Source organism: Lepidochelys kempii, chromosome 1 (genome assembly GCF_965140265.1).
Source record: "Lepidochelys kempii isolate rLepKem1 chromosome 1, rLepKem1.hap2, whole genome shotgun sequence".
Lineage (NCBI taxonomy): Eukaryota > Metazoa > Chordata > Testudines > Cheloniidae > Lepidochelys > Lepidochelys kempii.
Genome location: NC_133256.1, coordinates 298,845,974 through 298,866,599, shown reverse-complemented (window position 1 = coordinate 298,866,599; position 20,626 = coordinate 298,845,974).

Sequence of the window (20,626 nt, the reverse complement as noted above, 5' to 3'; positions counted from 1 at the left end):
GTACTACACTTCAAGATCTGTCATTGACTGACCTGTTTTTACAGATTTTATAATTCAAATCATATTGGATTAAAATCTTGTCATGCACATTTTCCCATTAAAAATAGGGCTGCCGATTAATCGCAGTTAACTCACACGATTAACTCAAAAAAGGAATCATGATTGAAAAAATTAAACGCAATTAATCATAGTTTTAATTGCACTGTTAAACAATAGAATACCACTTGAAATTTATTAAATTGTTTTTGGATGCTTTTCTACATTTTCAAATATATTGATTTCAATGACAACACAGTATGCAAAGTAGACAATGCTCACTTTTGTTATTGTTATTTTTGATTACAAACATTTGCACTGTAAAGATGGCAAACAAAAGAAATAGTATTTTTCAATTCACCTCATTCAAGTACTGTAGTGCAATCTCGTTATTGTGAAAGTGCAACTCAAAATGTAGATTTTTTTTGTTGAATAACTGCACTCAAAAACAAAACAATGTAAAATGTTAGAGCCTACAAGTCCACTCAGTCCTACTTTTTGTTCAGTCAATCGCTAAGACAAACAATTTTGTTTACATTTATGGGAGATAATGCTGCCTGCTTCTTGTTTACGATATCACCTGAAAGTGAGAACAGGTGTTCACTTGGCACTTTTTAGCCAGCATTGCAAGGTATTTACATGTCAGATACGCTAAACATTCGTATGCTCCTTCGTGCTTCAGCCACCATTCCAGAGGACATGCTTCCATGCTGATGATGCTTTTTAAAAAAATAAATGCATTAATTAAATTTGTGACTAAACTCCTTGGGGGAGAATTATGTCTCCTACTCTGTTTTACCCACATTCTGCCATATATTTCATGTTATAGCAGTCTCAGATGATGACCCAGCACATGTTGTTCGTTTTAAGAACACTTTCACTGTAGATTTCACAAAATGCAAAGAAGATATCAATGTGAGATTTCTAAAGATAGCTACAGCACTCAACCCAAGGTTTAAGTGCCTTCCAAAATCTGAGAGGGACAAGATGTAGAGCATGCTTTCAGAAGTCTTAAAAGAGCAACACTTGGAAACTACAGAAAAACCACCAAAAAAGAAAATCAACCTTCTGCTGGTGGCATCTGACTGACTAAGATGATGAAAATGAACATGCGTCAGTCCGCACTGCTTTGGATTGTTATCAAGCAGAACCTATCAGGATGGACACATGGGTAGAAAATGTCCACAACTATTTAAATAAACGGTATCCTATTATTGTTTAGCCGTGCGATTAATCGTGTGATTAATCAAGATTATTTTTTAATTGCACGATTAATCATGATTAATTTTTAATCGCTTGACAGCCCTAATTAAAACTTATTCAAAATAGCACATTTTCATTCTAACTTAAATCTATGCAAACCCTTTCATTCTAATGGATCCTAAACCATATAGCAATATATAAATATAAATCATTTCTCCCATCTGAAATGCCCCCCCATCGGCAGGCCTGCATGTCTGTCCCAGAAAACAGAGGACCACCAACAAAGGGTCTGATTCTGAACTCATACACAGCTGTGTAAATCAAGAATAACTTCTTTGATTCTGATGCCACACAAACTTAAAACTGGTGTAATTCGGTTGAGGTTAAAGGAGTTAGACTGGGGTAAAACCAGTATAAAGGATATTAGAATCAGGCCCTGCATCACTAAAATCACTCTCTGCTGCACCCATTCTTGAGATTTCAGACATTAACTCAAAACCTCTTAGGGTATGTCTAAACTGTAATGTAAGCCTGGGATTAGTGGAACTCCAGTGAGACACCCTGAGTTTGTTAACTTAGAGCTGAGTGTCTTTTCTCATTTGTAACCCCAGGTTAGAAACTGTTGAATCCTGAGTCCCACTCTGGGGCTCTAGCATCTACACTGCATTATGAAGGCCCAAATCCAACCACCTAATCCCAGAATTCCTAGCACCCTCCCAAAATGTGGCCACTCTAGCCTTTTGTTCATGGTGCAGTATGAGAAAACTTGACTTTTCACCAAATTTGACTGTTCAGAGGCCAAAGAAATCAGCTTGTGGAATACTTTTGATGGACTCCCAGAGCACAAGTCCAGTGAGACTGTGTCTGTACTGCAAAGCTATAAGTCTTGAACCCTGAGTCCTGGCTTCACTCAGGTAAAGATCCTCCACCTCATTGGGTCCTGGGACCTTGGGTCCGAGCCCTGGGTTAGTGTGATTTGAGCATAGATGGAAGGGAGGTGTGATGGTGTGTACACTGGGCCCAAAGGAGTTAAAGGACAATATTGGGCCCAGGTAACCCCGGCCTCCCCTAGACCTGCAGAGCATGCTCCAAGTAAAAAGGAAGCTTAAAAGGGAGCAACTCAGCTCAGAATAGGGAGGAAGACAGACCTACCCTGAGCACTGCTGGACAAGGGTGTCAAAGAAGCCTCCCTGTGAGGAACAGGACTGTACGCTGAGCCCAGTTGGGGCTGAAGGTTTAGTTGTCTTTTTCTTTTATTATCTCATATTGGACTTTGAGCTGTGGGGAGAGAGATGGTAGGACGTGACACAAGGAGGGTAACTCTGAGGGCACTCCAGAATGCCAGGCACCGTTGACCCTCATAGGGCTCTGGGTTGGAGCCTGGTGGAGTGGGAGGGCCTGGGCTCCCCTTCCAACTGCCCCTGCTGCAGGAGAGGCATAAGCCACATTCCAGTCTCACTCCCCTCTGATAAGAAGAGGACAAGGACATTGCAAACCCAAGGTGAAGCTAAGCCAATCCTCCGGTGAGGAACTAAGCTGAAAGGCCTTCCTGCTGAGAGGAGATACTGGGTGTGCCACCCACTAGATCACAGCTGGACCTCCAAGGAATCTATGATAGGGAGTTATGCTTGAGCCTAAGTTCAAACCCTGGGCTTACATTGCAGTGTAGACATACCCTATTATCCCCAGTGGGTTAATTTAGAAAAAAATAACCAAGTAATTGAAGCCTGATTCTGATCTCACACCAGTATTACACCAGTCTAACTCCATTCACTTCAACAGAGTTACTCATTAATATTGGTGCGAGATCAGAATCAGGCCCTTAGCCCTTTAAAATTGACCAGGTGCCTTTTGATACTTTGAGAAAAAGGGTTTTGAAACAGCAGAAGCATTGAAAACTTTGATCAATATTTTAGCATCCACATCAGTTATCCATAGCCGTTATTGCACATAATGTCATTCAAAATGAAGTTGACACACACTTTCAAATAATGTCAAGTATTGTGCAAACATTCGACATGCCAATTAAGGTATAATGAAGCAATAATAAATGACAGGGAAGGTATTTACTGTCAGTTAATGGCCAGTTAGAGGAACTGAATCCTAATTTCTTGGGCCCTAAAATTCAAGAATTAACCACTCGGAAATGCCTGACTTGGGGTCATTATTTCTATTCTAAATCATGTGAATCAAATGAAGTAATTACCATTTGATCTTTTTCCACTTTGTCTGATTAATGATGCTGTGATTACTTTTTTTTTTCTTCACGGTTTGCAGCACCATTCTTTTCCTAGCAGTTAATAACTGGTACAGGCAGAAAGCAGGATTTGATTCAGCACTCTCTTTCACACATGGGTTTAAAACATAGAATAATATCAGGATTACATTATTGACTTTACATTCAGTGCTTTCCTCCTCCTCTGCTTCAATTACACCCCGTATCCATTCTACGCAAGAGTCTGGTGTATTTCCTTGGCTGGCGTGAATAGACATAGCTCAATTCAAGTCAATGGACCTAAAACAATTCACATAGCTGAGGATCTGCCTTCATGTGTATGCTCCAAAAAAAGGATTCTGAAGTGTTCCGTGGCAAGGAGGGTCATAATACATCATTTTTAGTCTTGTTTTTCTTTAACAAAAAAAAAAAACTTGTATGAGTTCACTTACTTTTAAAAATGCCTAAAAAAGCATATCTGCTAGGAGGTACCGAGGGGTCCATTTTGGATGAAAGTCTAAAAAAGTATTAAAAGGGTGATAGTATACAGGATCCCTGAAAGTGTGTGGTTTAGATATTCCTACATGAAATGTGAGTAATTTTCACTTTTTTTTCCTTGCTAGTATGTTATCACTATCAAAGAGACAGCAGTGGTGCTCTATTTACTACTAGGGGACAATCACAAAGGCAACAATTGCAATGTCATGATCTGTATTTCATTTTTAACTATTGAGGGTAGAATATGTAATTTGCATTACCTTAATTTTCCTCATGACTTTTAGATGATTGATGATCTTTTTCTGGAGTGTTATTTTCTTAAAATGTTCTTTGTCAGAGTTATTGTTTATTGAACAAATGTACAAATTATAATCTTAATTTATTCTGTAGTCTCCAAATTACCTTCTTGTATGAATCAGTTTCCAGATCACTCCTTGCTTGATGGCTCATCACAGCTTTCCATTGTCTGAGAATTTTGGTACAAATATATTTAAACCTTCATGGATTACTTCTGCAAGAAAATATAATGATTTCTGTAGTAGTATGGATGATTATTCTACATAAATTAAAGATGGGAGAATAATATTCATTGCCCATTCTAACATTTTTGTAATTATTTCTCAATAAATGTTCCCATTAGTCAGCCAACACTATTGATAAGTCACTACTGGTGTATGGATTATAGATTTACTGTTTCAGTTTATAGCTGTGGAGTATAGTTTTGTTGGTCACTTTTACAACAATGCTGGAAAAAATTCTACAAATTTGTATTCAAAAACTGTGTAACATCCCTTAATGCTGAGTTTGAATAGTACTTGGTATCTGATTATATTTCAGGGATGGGTATTCACTATCCAGCAAATCTGGAAAAAGTGAATTCATCACTAGATGAAAAGAAAATTGTTTAGGCACGCAAGAATATGGAGGTGGACCAAGCACATAGGAAAGAATAGAAGAAAAACCCAAAAACCCAAAAGAAAGGCTACAAATGGAAGCTAAAAAGAACCCAAAGAGAGGAAGGGACAAGAAGAAAGGACAGCAGAGATATAGGCAGGGACAGAGCTGTGCAGGCCTTCAAAAGTGAGAGGACCTTAGCTTTGATTAAGAAAGACTGAGATCCAGAGATGGATTCAAAGAGGGGGTTATGACTAGAGCTGGTAAGAAGTTTAAGGGAATGATGATTCTTTGTGCAGAAATGTTTCACTCAGTCTTATTACAGATTCAGTGAAACTTTCACTGAAACACGGGCAGGTTTTGGGGTCCACAGCTCTGGTGGGAAAGCTGGCAGCCCCAGATCCTTTGACGCAGCCAGACTCTAAGGGCTTGAAGACTCTTTGTTTCCCAAGGAGCATCTAAGTGAAATTGACATTCTTGCAAATTTAATGGCTGCTATTCAGTGACAAGAATGTCAGTATCACATTTCATTTCAGGAACGCCATATTTTGGTGTTTCTGAAACAATATATTCAGGGATCTCCATTTTCCTGAGAAATTCCATAAATTTGCTTTAATTCCAAATCAGAACAAAAGCAAATTCATAAATAGCAAAATCCCCAGCAAACTGAAATCCCTGAGTTTAGGCCAGCTCTAGTTATGTAATGGGCAGAGTAACAAAGAGGAAATAATCTTATTTGTAGCATTTTTGATAGAGAAATGACAGTGTAATTTTTGACCCTATGTACTATTTTGCTTGCATTCCCTCTATGCAAATTCGGAAAATGTGGTTGAAAGACCACATTCAAAGAGAGGTTACCGAACTGGGAGGATGACTCCACTGGGGTCAGTCCTGAGTCCAGTTCTATTCAATAATTTCATTTATGACTTGGATAATGGAGTGGAGAGTATGCTTATAAAACTTGCAGATGACACCAAACATGGAGGAGTTGCAAGCACTTTGGAGGACAGGATTAGAATTCAAAATGACCTGGATAAATTAGAGAATTGGTCTGAAATCAATAAGATGAAATTCAGTAAAGACAAGTGCAGAGTACTACACTTAGGAAGGAAAAAGAAAATGCACAACTACAAAATGGGAAATAACTGGCTAGGTGATAATGCTGCTGAAAGGATCTGGGGGTTACAGTGGATCACAAATTGAATATGAGTCAACAATGCGATGCAATTGCAAAAAGGCTAATAATTCTAGGATATATTAACAGGATTGTCATATGTAAGATGTTCTACTCTACACTGGTGAGGCCTCAGCTGGAGTACTTGGTCTAATTCTGGGCACTACACTTTAGGAAAGATGTGGATAAATTGAAAAGTCCAGAGCAAGCAATACAAATGATAAAAAGTTTTCAAAACCTGACCTATGAGGAACTGGGCATGTTTACTCCTGAGGAGAGAAGACTGAGGGGGGACCCAATAAAAGTCTTCCAATAAGATAAGGGCTATTAAAAGAGGATGGTGACTGTTTGTTCTCCATGTCCACTGAAATTAGGATAAATAATGGGATCAATCTGCAGCAAGGGAGATTTAGGTTAAAAATTAGGAAAAACTTTCTAACTATAAAGGTAGTTACATTCTAGAATAGCTTCTAAAAAAGGTGGTGGAATCCCCATCATTGGAGGTTTTTAAGATTAGGTTGGACAAACTCCTGTCAGAGATAGTCTAGGTTTACTTGGTCCTGCCTCCGCTTGATTTAATGTCCTCTTGAGGTCTCTTCTAGCCCTGCATTTCAGTGATTGTATGATTTGCGCAGCCATTTGCTATACAAATGCTATACAAATGCTAAATGGCTGCTCCTAACTTTGTAGATGCATGGACTGATACATCTTTAAACCAATTGTGTTTCTCGTCTAAAAATAAGCACAAAATTTGGCCTGGTTGTCAGCCATCCTTCAAGAAAAGCCCACTACTGCAAAAGCCAGGGTGTCATACTGCCAGTACAGAGGATGGACGTTCATAGGCAATTTTATGTAGGGTGCTTGTACATTTTCTACCCATGCCCTGCTGGTCTAAGATAGACCACTTAGTTCTTGATCAGCCCAATGACTTCAGTAATGGGCATTAGATTAAGTCTACAGTCCCTCATTTTTGTGAGCAAAATTCACCTCAAAAATGATAGTCAGTTTTCTATTCATTTACATTTTCCTCATATCTGTTTTAAAGTGGTTTTATTCAAGCAATAAAATTATCAAATAAGTGACTTCACATTACATTAAATGAATGCTAAGAGTCTACCAGGAACTGACAAAAGCAAGGACATTCAAACAAAGCTGTCACTCCATGCACTCAAAGTGACAAGCTACACAACAAATATCCTTGTTGTGATTATGATTTGTATCTCTAATGATGTTTCAACATATCTGCTGTATTTGTGTATTACAGACCATTAAAAGTAGTTGGGAGTCCTTAATGGACCTTTAAATAATGAGATAAATGTTGAAAACACTGAGCAGAAAATGAAAGCACAACAGCCCTTATTCAATGGACAAATTTGGTGAGGTGAATAATTTTTTGAAAACTGTAACTTCACTGAATGTGAAAGTTTTGGGCCATATTCTGTTACCCTGAACATTGAGTGGCACCTTACTCCACTCCTAGCCCCATTGACTTGCCAGAATATGGCCCTCTGACTTAGAACCCCAAAACTCCATTCATCTGTGCAAGGGATTTATCTGACCCTCATCACTATAGCATTTGAGAGCCACACAAGTTGTGAGGATAAATACATTAAAACACACCTGAGAGGTAGGGCAGTCAGGTAAACCAAGTCTTCAGCTACTGCCCTACCCACTGGACCGTTTCCTTCCTCTTAAAATTAAGAATTCCATTCCCCAAGCAAAACTTTCATTGATTTCAATGGGAATTTTATGGTAAAAATGGATTTTTATTTGGAATGAGATTGGAATGTTGTCAGAGCTGAGGGGGAAAATTTGGTTTCCTGGTCTGGCTCTTCTTTTATGAAAAGAAAGTATTGGTTTGCTAGTCTTTGTCTTAATTGGGCTGTATTTTAGGTGTTTGTTAAGGGAGCACAGAGCCTGGGGGAAGGTGCTGCTTTTATGATTATTTGTAAAAAATAAAATAAATCCATTGTTAATCTTTCCCATCCCAGGACTCCAGCCCTTGAAACCTTCCTCCCATCCAGCCACATCTTGCCAGGCTAAAGGCCCTTTAGTCTCAATAAAAGCATAATGTATATACAGTAGATTACCTTAAATAATGTGTGAATCTTGTTTCCCTGAAAAGTGCTAAGTTGACACCCCTGAAGACTGGAGTCCTCTATCCACAGATCCGCAGAACTGGCAGCAGCATGGCTGTCAATCCAGCAACTTTCAGGAACTCTAAATTCACACGTACACAATTGTGGGGGGAAAAAGAAACTTGATTATTTCAAACATTCACACCTCTCTACATTCCCTGGTTCCACGCAGGATTGAAATAGGAAATGTCATGACATTTTCTAGAACTGCAGTTGCCTGAGGGAAAAACAGAACTGACAACCCCTAAAGAAATTGTCTTGTTCAGATATCTCCAGTCCAACTTGCAGATTAAAGTCTGGTTTATCCAAATCAAAGCTCCACATTTCTTTTCGATTGACCAGTCACTGCTTTGGTCCTCATGGGTCTTCTCTTTAAAAAGATGGTGGCATTTAGAATAAACATTGCGTTTTACAGGTACTGACAGAATCAACTCTCAGCAAAGTGGAAGTATGTGTCTGTTGAAATGCCCCTATTGTCTTTTCTGACATTCATTCGGGTCCCATCCATAACAAGATTCTCCTCTTCCTGATTCTGGGAATATTCCAGGAAATCCAAGATATCAGATTACCATGTTATAGTTCAAGGGGAGTGTTCTATACCCAAATGCAGAGTTTAAGTTGCATAGACAGATCTTCAGTTTTTTTAAAGGAGAAATGTAAATGTAAAGAGCTCACAAAGAAAAAGAGCTTGTCCTAAAATTTGAGAGATGTTTTGCCAATTTACCCTCCAGACATTTTTATGCATGTTTATAAATCTCTTCTGAATCCAGGCCTTGGGCAGCAATGTCTTTGGGTCAGGGACCATGTTTTCTTTGGGTGTGTATGGTAACTAGCATAATGGGCCCCCAATTGAGGCCTCTGGGCACTACTGCAATACAAATTAGTAATAACCACAGTGTTTATCTGCAGTAAAGATACAGAGTTACTTTCTACTGTATGTATATTAACTTGTAATATGGGGACATTATGATGTTAATGTGATACCTCATAATGATCCCTCAGAAGCCATTAAAAGGGGGTCATGGCAAAGTTCCACTTATTAACAGCCTAAAACTAACCATTACAAAGCCTAATGTCAAAGATTTGCTTGTTAATATCTTCACACCATTGACTGACATATGGAACCTACTTATCAGTGTTTCCTTATTCTGTATTGTTTTTTTTCTTTCCTGCTTTTCAATTTCTTACTGACTGTTTTCTCCTTCTCCTGAAAAGGTTTGTTTGATTTCTTTTATTAAACCAGTAAGAAAAGAAAGTTATATTAGACAAAAGATTCCAGTAAAATGCATTTGTCATAAGCTGACAAAATGCAAAGAGTCATACTAAGGATGTGGACTCACAGCTCCTAAGTCTTCCTGGGCCTGTTGCTGTGAAGTGATGAATGCCGTTGGCTTCAGCAAAACAGGTGTAACTCAACTTCTTGCAGAATTGTGCTCCTGTACTTATACTGGATACCGTTCATACTCCCAACTTTTTCTGAGAATCCTGTAAGAATGGGAATGAAAGAACTGTAAATTGTATAACTGCTCTGGACTGTTGTTGAAGAGAGAGAATGACTAAAGTGGACTTGCTAGTCCCTCTGTCAATGAGCACTACTGCTTAGAGAAATGCCCAAGAGGAGACAAGGGAGGAAGAACAAAGGAACCAGGAAGCAAGCAGCAGATACATTTCATCTAATTGTTCTGGCTTTTTTCTTTATGTTTCCTTTTAAGAGTCTGTCTGTTGTAAGATAGAGATTTGAATGACTAATAAAATTTGGCAAAGAAAGACATATTTACATTTTCTGCCTCCATTACTGAGTAAGATAACTGAGGCTGTAGACACAATACTCCTCAATGCTCCACCACAGTGGGGCAATTTTGCTCCTCCGCCCTGTTTTTTGTGAAAGCATGCCCCATCACAGTGCTCACAGAGAGTATGGCCTGGGAAAGGGACATGGCCAAGACACTGTTACATCCTGGCAATCCCTGGCTGCCAAAAGGGGACCTGAGGATTGCTTGCAGCTGATATAGGGTGTCCTACTCTATGTCAGGGCTCCAGGACAGTCCCAGGAGTATGCAGCACAAAGGGGGCTTAACATTACCTTGAACTTGCTTCTCCCTTACTTCCAAAGCTGAGCCAAGCAATCTGTGATAAATTAAGTGGGTGGTAGGTAGCCCCCTTTGATGGACACTGTCATAAAAATAAAGGGAAGGGTAAACCCCTTTAAAATCCCGCCTGGTGAGAGGAAAAATCCTCTTACCTGTAAAGGGTTAAGAAGCTAAAGGTAATCTCGCTGGCACCTGACCAAAATGACCAATGAGGAGACAAGATACTTTCAAAAGCTGGGAGGAGGGAGAAAAACAAAGGGTCTGGGTTTGTCTGTATGCTGCTTTTGCTGGGGACAGAACAGGAATGGAGTCTTAGAACTTTTACTAAGTAATCTAGCTAGGTATGTGTTAGATTATGATTTCTTTAAATGGCTGAGAAAAGAGCTGTGCTGAATAGAATGACTATTCCTGTCTGTGTGTCTTTTTTGTAACTTAAGGTTTTGCCTAGAGGGATTCTCTATGTTTTGAATCTAATTACCCTGTAAGGTATCTACCATCCTGATTTTACAGAGGTGATTCCTTTACTTCTATTAAAAGTCTTCTTGTAAGAAAACTGAATGCTTTTTCATTGTTCTAAGATCCAAGGGTTTGGGTCTGTGGTCACCTATGTAAATTGGTGAGGATTTTTACCAAACCTTCCCCAGGAAGTGGGGTGCAAGAATTGGGAGGATTCTGGGGGGAAAGATGTGTCCAAACCATGTTTCCCAGTAAATCCAGATAAAGTTTGGTAGTGGCAGTGGAAATCCAAGGGTAAAATAATTTTGTACCTTGGGGAAGTTTTAACCAAAGCTGGTAAAAGTAAGCTTAGGAGGTTTTCATGCAGGTCCCCACATCTTTACCCTAGAGTTCAGACTGGGGAAGGAACCTTGACAGACACACAGTTAGCTGTAAAATCCCTCTTGGTGTCTGTTCTCTGTTTGCTTTATCTGTAAAGGGTTAACAAGCCCACAGGTAAAAGAAAAGGAGTGGGCACCTGACCAAAAAAGCCAATGAAAAGGCTAGAACTTTTAAAATTGGGAAAGAAACTTTCCCTTTGTCTGCTGTTCTCAGGGCTGCAGGGACAGAGCAGCAATGCTATAAGCAGGAATGCTGTGTAAGGTTTGAACCTGGTATGAAAAAGTATCTTCCATACCTATGCAAGCAGAGTCAGAATGAGCTCTACCCTGACATCTGGTGGTGAGCTGTGGAAAAGGACTTCAGGCGCTGATCTCGTTTGCATGGGCATACCCACCCTGCCTAGCATGATGGACTGCTTGCCCAAATGGTCACTTTGGCTGCTGTGGGATCCCCAGTCTCTTTGTTATTGGGGCAGGAGTAATAAAGGGTTGTAATCTTGGTTATGTGAATCAAGGACAGTAGAACTGTACTTGGTATTTTAGGATGGAGGAACTCGCCCTCACCTAAGTAGCATTCGCTAGGCAAGGGACATGGGTTCCAAAACCCAGTGACTTGAGAGGGGCTGGGGGATAGGTATATGTACCTAGTAGTGTGGGTGTGTCCCAAGGACCCTAAACACTACTTTAATCCCCTCTCCTTGCTCCACTGTGTAATAACAGAGCTAATTTTGGCTCCATTAGGAATTTTGTTACATGCTACAGAGCTGAAATCACTGATACTTGGGTCTAAGCATTAGACCTACTTTGGGCTAGTGGTACACCAGCACTGATGCTCTCTTACTACCCCATAAAACTCACCTCAGGGCTGAAATCACTAAAAAGAGTTCAAGTTACTGAGAGCTCTGTTGGGTGTGGGGGACAATTTGCTGAGCAGACAGCAGGATGGCTAGTGTGGAGAGTGGCGTGGATAGCTGGGTGGCTGGTGGAGAGGAGCGGTCAGCAGGACGGCTGGAAGAGAGGCACAGCTGGTGGTGAAGACTGCGGCAGAACCCCATGGAGAGACGTGGCACTCGGCCATCGATCCGAGCAGCGGAGCATGTAAGATGCCCCCGTACCTCCCTCCCCATACCTCGAGGTGAGCTGTCGCGGGGGGGGCGCAAGGAGGGCCGCCTGCACCACAGCAGGTAACCAGAGAGGGGGCCACGCAGGGGAACCACTCCCCGCCCCAGCTCACCTCCGCCACCCTCGGCCTGAGTGTGAAGCCACCGCCTGCTTCTCAGCCCTCCCAGGCTTCCCACCAAACAGCTGATTCGCAAGAAGCTGGGGGTGGCGCAGAGAAGCAGAGCGGGGCGGCGCGTTCAGCGGAGGAAGTGGAGTGGAAGTGAGGTGAGCTGGAGCCAGGCGCGGGGTGGGGAGCTGCCGGTGGGTGCTGTGCACCCACCAAATTTTCCCCGTGGGTGCTCCAGCCCCGGAGCACCCAGGGAGTCGTCGCCTAAGGTGCCACTTTTGATGTGATCAGGGGGCAAGCAGCCACTCCTCCTGCTTCCCCCCCTAGCTACGCTCCCCCGCCCCTAGGAGCCAGAGGGACCTGCCAGATGCTTCCTGGGAGCTGCCCCAGGTAAGCACCTCCAGGACTCCCCACCTCGCCCCCCCGGCAAGTCCCTCTGGCTCTTAGGGGTGGGGTGGGCACCCACTATGGTGGCCCACGAGACCCTCCTGCCCAGTTCTGGGGGCAGTCAGGGGACAGGGGAGGGGGTGGATGGGTCAGGGGTCCTGAGGGGGGAGCATCAAGGAATGCGGGGAGTTGGATGGGGCAGAAGTCCCAGGAGGTGGGGGTGGGCAACGACCCCCTCGTGGGGTGAGGAGGGAACCTGTTGTTAAGATTTTGGCAGCTCATCACTGAACGGAACCCCTAGATACTGAACCCAGCCCTTGTTGCTGCCAAGTCTGACAGGCAGAAGGGTTACACCTAGAAGAAATTATTTAGATAGGGAATGTTTAGATAGATGCAATCAGGTTTCATTTTTATTTTGGCTTGTGGATCTCCTCTGTTCTAATCCCTGATGCTTTTGTTTGCTTGTAATCTTTAAACTGAACACCCAAGAAAACTGGTCTGAGTGCTTAACTTTTGGAATTGCTCTTTTAAAATCTAGCAAAAGCCTAAGTTCCAGATGCATTTTTTCCTTTTTGCTTTTAATAAAATTTACCTTTTTTAAGAACAGGATTGGATTTTTGGTGTCCTAAGAGGTTTGTGCAGGTTGTTTGATTAGGTGGTATCACAGCTAATTTCCTTTGTTTCTTTCTCAGCTCCTCCCCGAAGGGGCGGTGAAAGGGTTTGAGGGTACCCCACAGGGAGGAATTCCCAAGTGTTCCTTCCTGGGTCCAAAGGGTTTTTTTCGGGTGGTGGCAGCATTTACCAACCCAATGTCAGAGAAAGCTGTAACCTTGGGAGTTTAATACAAGCCTGGATTGGCAAGTATTAATTTTTAGAATCCTTGCGGGACCCCATCTTCTGTAGTCAATAACAGAGTGGGGATTTAGCCTTGACACAATCCAACACTGCAGCTCAGTATTTGGTCCTGTTTTTAAATGTAGAAATAGACAACAACCAGCTATATGATCCAAATTTTAATCTAGTAGAACACCCCAAATTGGAAGTTGTTCAAAATCTAGTTACGCATCTGAATGTTGCAGCGTGGGTCCATATCTGATTTTCATAACGGTAACCAGTGTAGGTCTTTTTTCTGTAGTCTGGTCCCTGCATCTGTTACATATCTTTTTATTTGTATGGAGATCTTCCATGGGAGATAAGCATGCTGGCTACTAGGACTGTGTACAAGAATATCCCATCCAAAACAAGGCCGCAACTGGCATAAAGCTCTCACACATGGGAGCATTGATTTCAAACTGGTTTGCATTTATGAATAAGTTCAAACAACTTTTATTAGTGTGCAATTTTACACACTCAACAAGGGAAAACCCCCTTCAGTACATGATATGCAGCCATTTTATGGCTTCAACACATGCTCACACCGATGTCTGAGTTCAAACCCTCTGCCGCACTCTCTTTCGGCTTGTTCTAAATTTTCACATGCCAAAATGCGGGAAGTCAATATAACTTCCCCAAGCACCAAGGCTGGATGTTACTAAAATATAACAAATTGCCATTATAGGAAAGGAGTCTTCATGGAAGGTGCCAAAAGGTAGATATGGATTTACAACAAGCTTTTTGGCTGTATCATTGCCCTGGGATATTATATAAGATATAGGAAAATTCAAATAAAGGGAGTATTTTCACAATAAAATATATTTTTTGGAAAAAATAAGAGATATGGAAAATATCCTTATGTTACCCAATACAGTGGAGAAACTGTCTGAAGATGAATTATCTTTATAGTGTATTAAGATTAACTCCTAAAGTGTAAAAGCTAGTCTCATGAGTAGCCTGTTCCAAAAATTGCAGTACCAGAGGCAGAATTAAATTTTCACCTAACTTTCTCAAAATGTTTTCCATTTCTTTAGCTGACCATATACATCTCACTCCTCTAGAACCTGACCTTTCATATTTGCCCAGGTTTTCCTATTCCTTTGGGGACTCCACATCCCACCAGGCATTCAAACTCAGATGATTTGACCATTCATTTCACATACATTAGAGAGAAATCCAGTGGTCTGTTACTTTTTAAAATAAAATCTTGGGCCGAGGCATTAGCCTAACCCCAGATGGGACTAGAGGTTAGTACACCACTGTTCCTGCCAGTGTTATCTATCGCTCCACATATCTAGTAAATATTTAAAAGCAGAAAAGTAGCCAAAATGAGATTTCAACATAATAAAATTCAACACATTACCTAAATAAATGACTATGATATGCCAATAAAACAGGCATTATAAGTGTTATATCTGTGCTTAGGTGCTGTTTACTCTAGTTCTGACAATGGCATAAGCCACTCCATTTAGGTAGAAGCAGCCGTCTGCCTGAATGATTTCAGGTCCCTCAGTTACGTGTCATTTTGTATCTTTTTTTATCCTTGAGTACAAATTTGAAAATCTTAGCACATGCTGTGTTATTACCTTGTAATATAAAATCTTATCTATGCTCTCTTTAATTGTGCCAGCTTATCTCTTTAAGCTGTCAACTTTGCTTAGAAAGTTCTCTCTAAGCTTATTTATCTACCACACTCCTTATTCCTGGGACTAAAGCATTTTATCCAGACCCGATAGAAATCCTTCAATTACTTTATTCATTACCTACCTTCCAAAACAAGCAGAAATAAATTACCAATACTAACAGCAGAATGCATATTTTTCTGTACAAAAGGACATGTTTCTATAAGGTCTAGGCCAGGCCACATTCACTTCAATTAAACCAAAATAATAATAAAATGAGGCTAATTTAATGGTGAGCTAGATTCTGTGCTGTCTTCCTGTCATGACTGGTTTATTTCTTGCTGTCAATTTTAATCTGGTTTTGAGATTAGCCACATCAACCTGAGTTCAGTTTCCTTTCCTTGATTTAAGACAACTCAGTAGGAGAACTTCCAGCCATTCCATCATGTCAGGGCCATTACTAATTTTTTAAAGTGCAATGTTTAGCATTTCCTTACAAGCAGGATCTGGTACTAAGATGGAGCTACCTGTAGATTCTGAGTACAGTGGAACCATCACAGAGTAAACATACTGATGTCAATTAACCATTTCTAACCAAAATAATTGACTCTGATTCTTCAATATTCTTCAACACTTTGCACCACACCATAGGGGCATTCTGGATAGAAAAACAGGTTAGATGCCCATGGGAGACTCTCTCCAGTTTTGGGAGAACCTCTGATGGTACAGAGCCAGTATAGTGGCTCCTACTGTGACACCTCTGCCTATAACCAGCACCGGGGGCACAGTCTGTAAAAAGGTGTGGCAAAGATGGCTGTAGTGGTGTGGCTGGAGTAGCACCCCCTTTTGCACCTTCCCGGTGTCCTGATATAGCCGTGGATCTCTATGGGAAGTGGGAGAGGAAGTCTCAGTCCTCTGTGTCCACTCGGCCCTCCTACAGTCTTAACTCCTTTGGGATGCTGGAAGAGCTTAGCCCTGAAATGTTCCCAAGAAAAAAGTAAAATCAACTCACTCCTGGGTCATCCCCAATCTCCAAAACAGCTTCTTAGTTGAGCATCACTCTGTCCTGAGGGCTAAGTAGCTGCCTTAGCTATTGGGCCTGTTTCTCCACCCTCAAATCTTCCTTCACAAAGAGAGACAGAGCTCAATCCTGTTTTCTCCCCAATCAGCCCTGAACTGAGCCAGATTCTCTCCTTTTATTCCACCTCCAGGCTCAGCATCAGTTGCAGGCATAGCAGGACAGAGCTAGCAGGGTCCACAGAGTCTCTTTAGCTTCTTCTCTGCTGGTATGGGGCCTCTCTGTTTCATCACAATGACCCTATGTCCTGCTGATCCATCAGCTACCAAAATGGCCCTTTGAGACTGTTGGCAGCAACTGCATCTGAGAGCAACTTTCAAGTTAAGCCAGAGACTGGACAAGAGACTTGTTCCGCCATGATCCCTCTGAAATGAGCTTTGTATACTCCTCTAATGATCTGTTTTATGGGGATCTCAACTATACTCAAGGATTAGGGCCATTATTATTATTAGTGGTATCTGTATTACCATAGCACCGAGGAGATTTCTCCTTTATCTCCTTTTCCTGTTAAATAGCACTTGCCTGGTTCTATCAGCAAAGAACATATTCTCAGTATCATGAAGGGAATAAAGAAAAAACCCATTGTTGGCCTTTCCCAAATCCACATAGGCCATTGCAAAATACTCCATTCCATCCCCAACATTGACCAGGCATGTGTAACTGTAAGTGCTCACAGAGCTCCACAGCTAGCATTGCTGAAATACTCTCAGGAGGCTGCAAATTCCACTGGCTAAGTACAGGTACAGAAGAAGCACACAAATTCCTAATCTCACAGCATTGCGCACACTCGTGTGTGCACACACACAACCCCAGCTGCTCCACTTACTGCTGTCTCGCTGAGATGGGGTGAGGAATGGGGCAGGGATCCACTAACCTGCTGGCTCTATAGAGTGTTTTGGAGATTTGATGGAAGATCTGCTTTTCCCACTGTACTTTTTTTCCTTTTTACCCTACATGTGTCTTCACTCTCCTTCCCATTGGGCAGTGGGAGAGAAGTCAAAATACGAATGTAAAAAGCAGAGACCCAAGGTCAGGAAACCCACTGGCCAATAAGATAAAGAGGAGACCTCTGGTGAGAACTGCCTTCCTCAGGACTGTGGGTAGGGGTTGCTCCCCAAAGACTTTATTCCTCAGGCAGGTAGAGTAAGGGGATTCCCCAGGCAGAGAAACAAGAGGGTTAGAGAAAGAGGATTAGCCACTCAGATTCAGTAGCGCTGGAACATTTTTAATAGTGGGGGTGCTGAAAGCCAGCCCCCTTACCCCTGTCCATCATTCCCCCAGAGCTGAGGCTGGGAGCAAAGCCCCGGGTGCAGGATCAGCAGCCAAGCCCTGGGCATGCAGGGCAGCAGCAGGGACACCAGGTGCTCTGGGCTGGCAGCCAGGACCCCAGGCAAGTGAGAGCAGGGAGTCCGGGGGTGCTGCAGCATCCCCCCATACCCCTAGTTCCCATACCTATGCTCAGATTCCCATCACAACATGCTGGGATAGAGAAGATTGCTTTCCCTTGCCATGGATCCCCATCATCCTAGTAGTAAGAAGTGGGGAAGGGGACGGCTTCCCAGGTACAATGTCTCCCAGGCTAAGGGAAGGAAAGGGGAATCTAGTGACTCTGGCTGGGTTAAAAGAGTGCCCACCTAAGCTGTCCATCCTTTCTCCCCCTGTCTCATGCCCCAGCTCGCCTCTGTGCTCTGCTTTCACATATTTTCTCTCACTTTGTTTGCAGACACAGAACCTACTAATACATTCACAAGAGAGTCTTCAGAGGAGATGTTGCCTTCCCTTTCTCCAACCTATAAAGCGGGATCAGTCAGAAAACTGAAGTCAAATCACCCCAGCCCTGCCTTTGATAAACAGGGACCTGGCAAATTCTGCCCATTGAGGGTAGGCTAGAGACAGAGCTCAGTATAAACACAATGGGGACAGAGCACAGGCCAGCCCATCACAACCGAAGCTAACAGGACAGGATGAGGATCACAGACCACAGATGAATCATCCTCTGCATCTGAAGTCTTCAAAGGTAAATTATTGTAGGGAGGGCCTGAGTCCTGGAAGATATGGATGCAGAGATCCATCACCAGAAGGACTGTGTGATCAGGAGCCTGAAAGAATTTTCAGGCTGAGGGAGTTGTGGCTTCAAGCAGCAGGAGGAGCCAAAGGACTCAAAAACATGAAAGACTCAAAAACATGTTGTGGAGTTTGGAGATTTGTGGGTCACAGGGCCTGGGGAGCCTGAATGCATTGAGAGGCTGGGGCGGGGCCTTGGTGGAGAAATGTTCTCATCACTCCCTCCAATCATGCTGTGAGGCTTCTTTGCTTACCAGGTCACCTCCTTCCCTGAGGCAGCAGGACTAGGGGGACTGAAGGAACTTGGAGAGAGTACTTTGGAACAAGAAGGAGTCCGTCAGTGCCTCATTAGAAACAGGAACATCAAGGGGGTACTTCACTGCCTCATATTAGGGCCAGCTACACAGAATTCAGAAATGGAACACCCTGCAGAATCTGACACAGAATCAAGACCACAGAAAGTGGACCAGACCCAGGGCCTCAGTTTTAAACCTCCACTAATTTTTTCTTATGTTTCCAGTTTTTTTAGTCCAGACCTGATTTCTCCCATCCAGATTGGGTGATAAATTACTCTGGTAAGATGGTTCAAATTTCCCAGGTATGTTTGTCATCCCTATGAACTACACAACAGAGTGAACTTGCTAGGCATGTATTTTTTCCAATCAAATGTGTAGACATGGTGGGTTCATTAAAAAATCCAAAATACTATGATGTTGTAATTCAGAGCTGGACTTTATACTTCAAGAACAATCTTAAGACATCACTGAAGAAATACAAGAACTGTAGCTAATGAAAAATGCAAATGCAGTTCATTAAATTTTAGAATTAAGCCTTACACCGAATAATATCCCGTAGCTGTATTCTGCAAATTTGCCCAGGCTTTACAATTTGCTTATAATGGCAATGAAGAAAAATTTATTTTTAATTGTAATACCTTTGGCTAGAAGCGCAAAGCAAGTTATCAACTGCCTTGTAAAGATTTCATTGAGGCATAAATAACCTCAAGCTTGTTGTAAATAATTGTTCTAAATCATGAAAGTGTAAATTAATTTTTGTGAGTAATCCATGTAATTGTTCATGAATTAACTTACCAAAGCAGCGGTATTTAAGTACAGGAGCAGAGAATCTAAGGCTATGTCTACATTTACGATGGCATGTAGAGTACCTACACTGTATGCTCCTCTAGCGTGGGTATAAATAGCAGTATTGGTGAGGCGTTGCTTAGGCGAGTAGCGTAAAGACACACCAGTACCTTAGGATATGTACCCAACATGGCTCTCTACACACCCAAGCAGCGCCTCCCGTGTTTACACTGCTGTTTTGAGCAGTGTAATACACCACTGCCTCCCTGCTGCCAGAACCTTTCTCCACCACAGGCAAAGACTCTGGCAGCGGGAAGGCAGCAGGCAAAAGCTCCAACAGTGCCGAGCTGCTGAAGCCTTTCCCTGCTGTCTCTCCAGTTCCAGAGCCTTTCACTGCCACATGTAGTTACATACCGCAATGTGGACACAGCATGCTTTTCGCTGCGGCATGTAGCTACATGTACCCTACACACCACTGCAAGTGTAAACAAGGCCTAAGTGATTATGCCATATAACCCACCACACTTATCGGCCAGAACCTCAGCTGGTGTCAGTTGGAATACTACATTGGTTTCATTGCAGCTAAGCTGATTTACACCAGCTGAGGATGTGGTCCATAGTTTTGCCTGCTGTTTCTTGAAAAATGGGGACAAAGTATCCAGAGGAGGGGAACTGTAATATACAATCACATTTTGGGGGGTGGGGAGAATAATGCTTTATACTTTTCTGAATTCAAGCATTGCACCAAAGTATACACTAAAAACAAAACAAAGACAAAGACCATTCTTGATCAGTTTTTAGGTTTGTCAAGGTTCCTTCCCCACTCTGAACTCTAGGGTACAGATGTGGGGACCTGCATGAAAGACCCCCTAAGATTATTCTTACCAGCTTAGGTTAAAACTGCCCCAAGGTACAAACTTTGCCTTGTCCTTGAACAGTATACTGCCACCACCAAGCATTTTAAACAAAGAACAGGGAAAGAGACCACTTGGAGACCTCTCCCCCTCAAAATATCCCCTCAAGTCCTATACCCCCTTTCCTGGGGAAGGCTTGATAATAATCCTCACCAATTTGTACATGTTAACACAGACCCAAACCTGTGGATCTTAAGAACAATGAAAAATCAATTAGGTTCCTAAAAGAAGAATTTTAATTAAAGAAAAGGTAAAAGAATCACCTCTGCAAAATCAGGATGGTAAATACCTTAC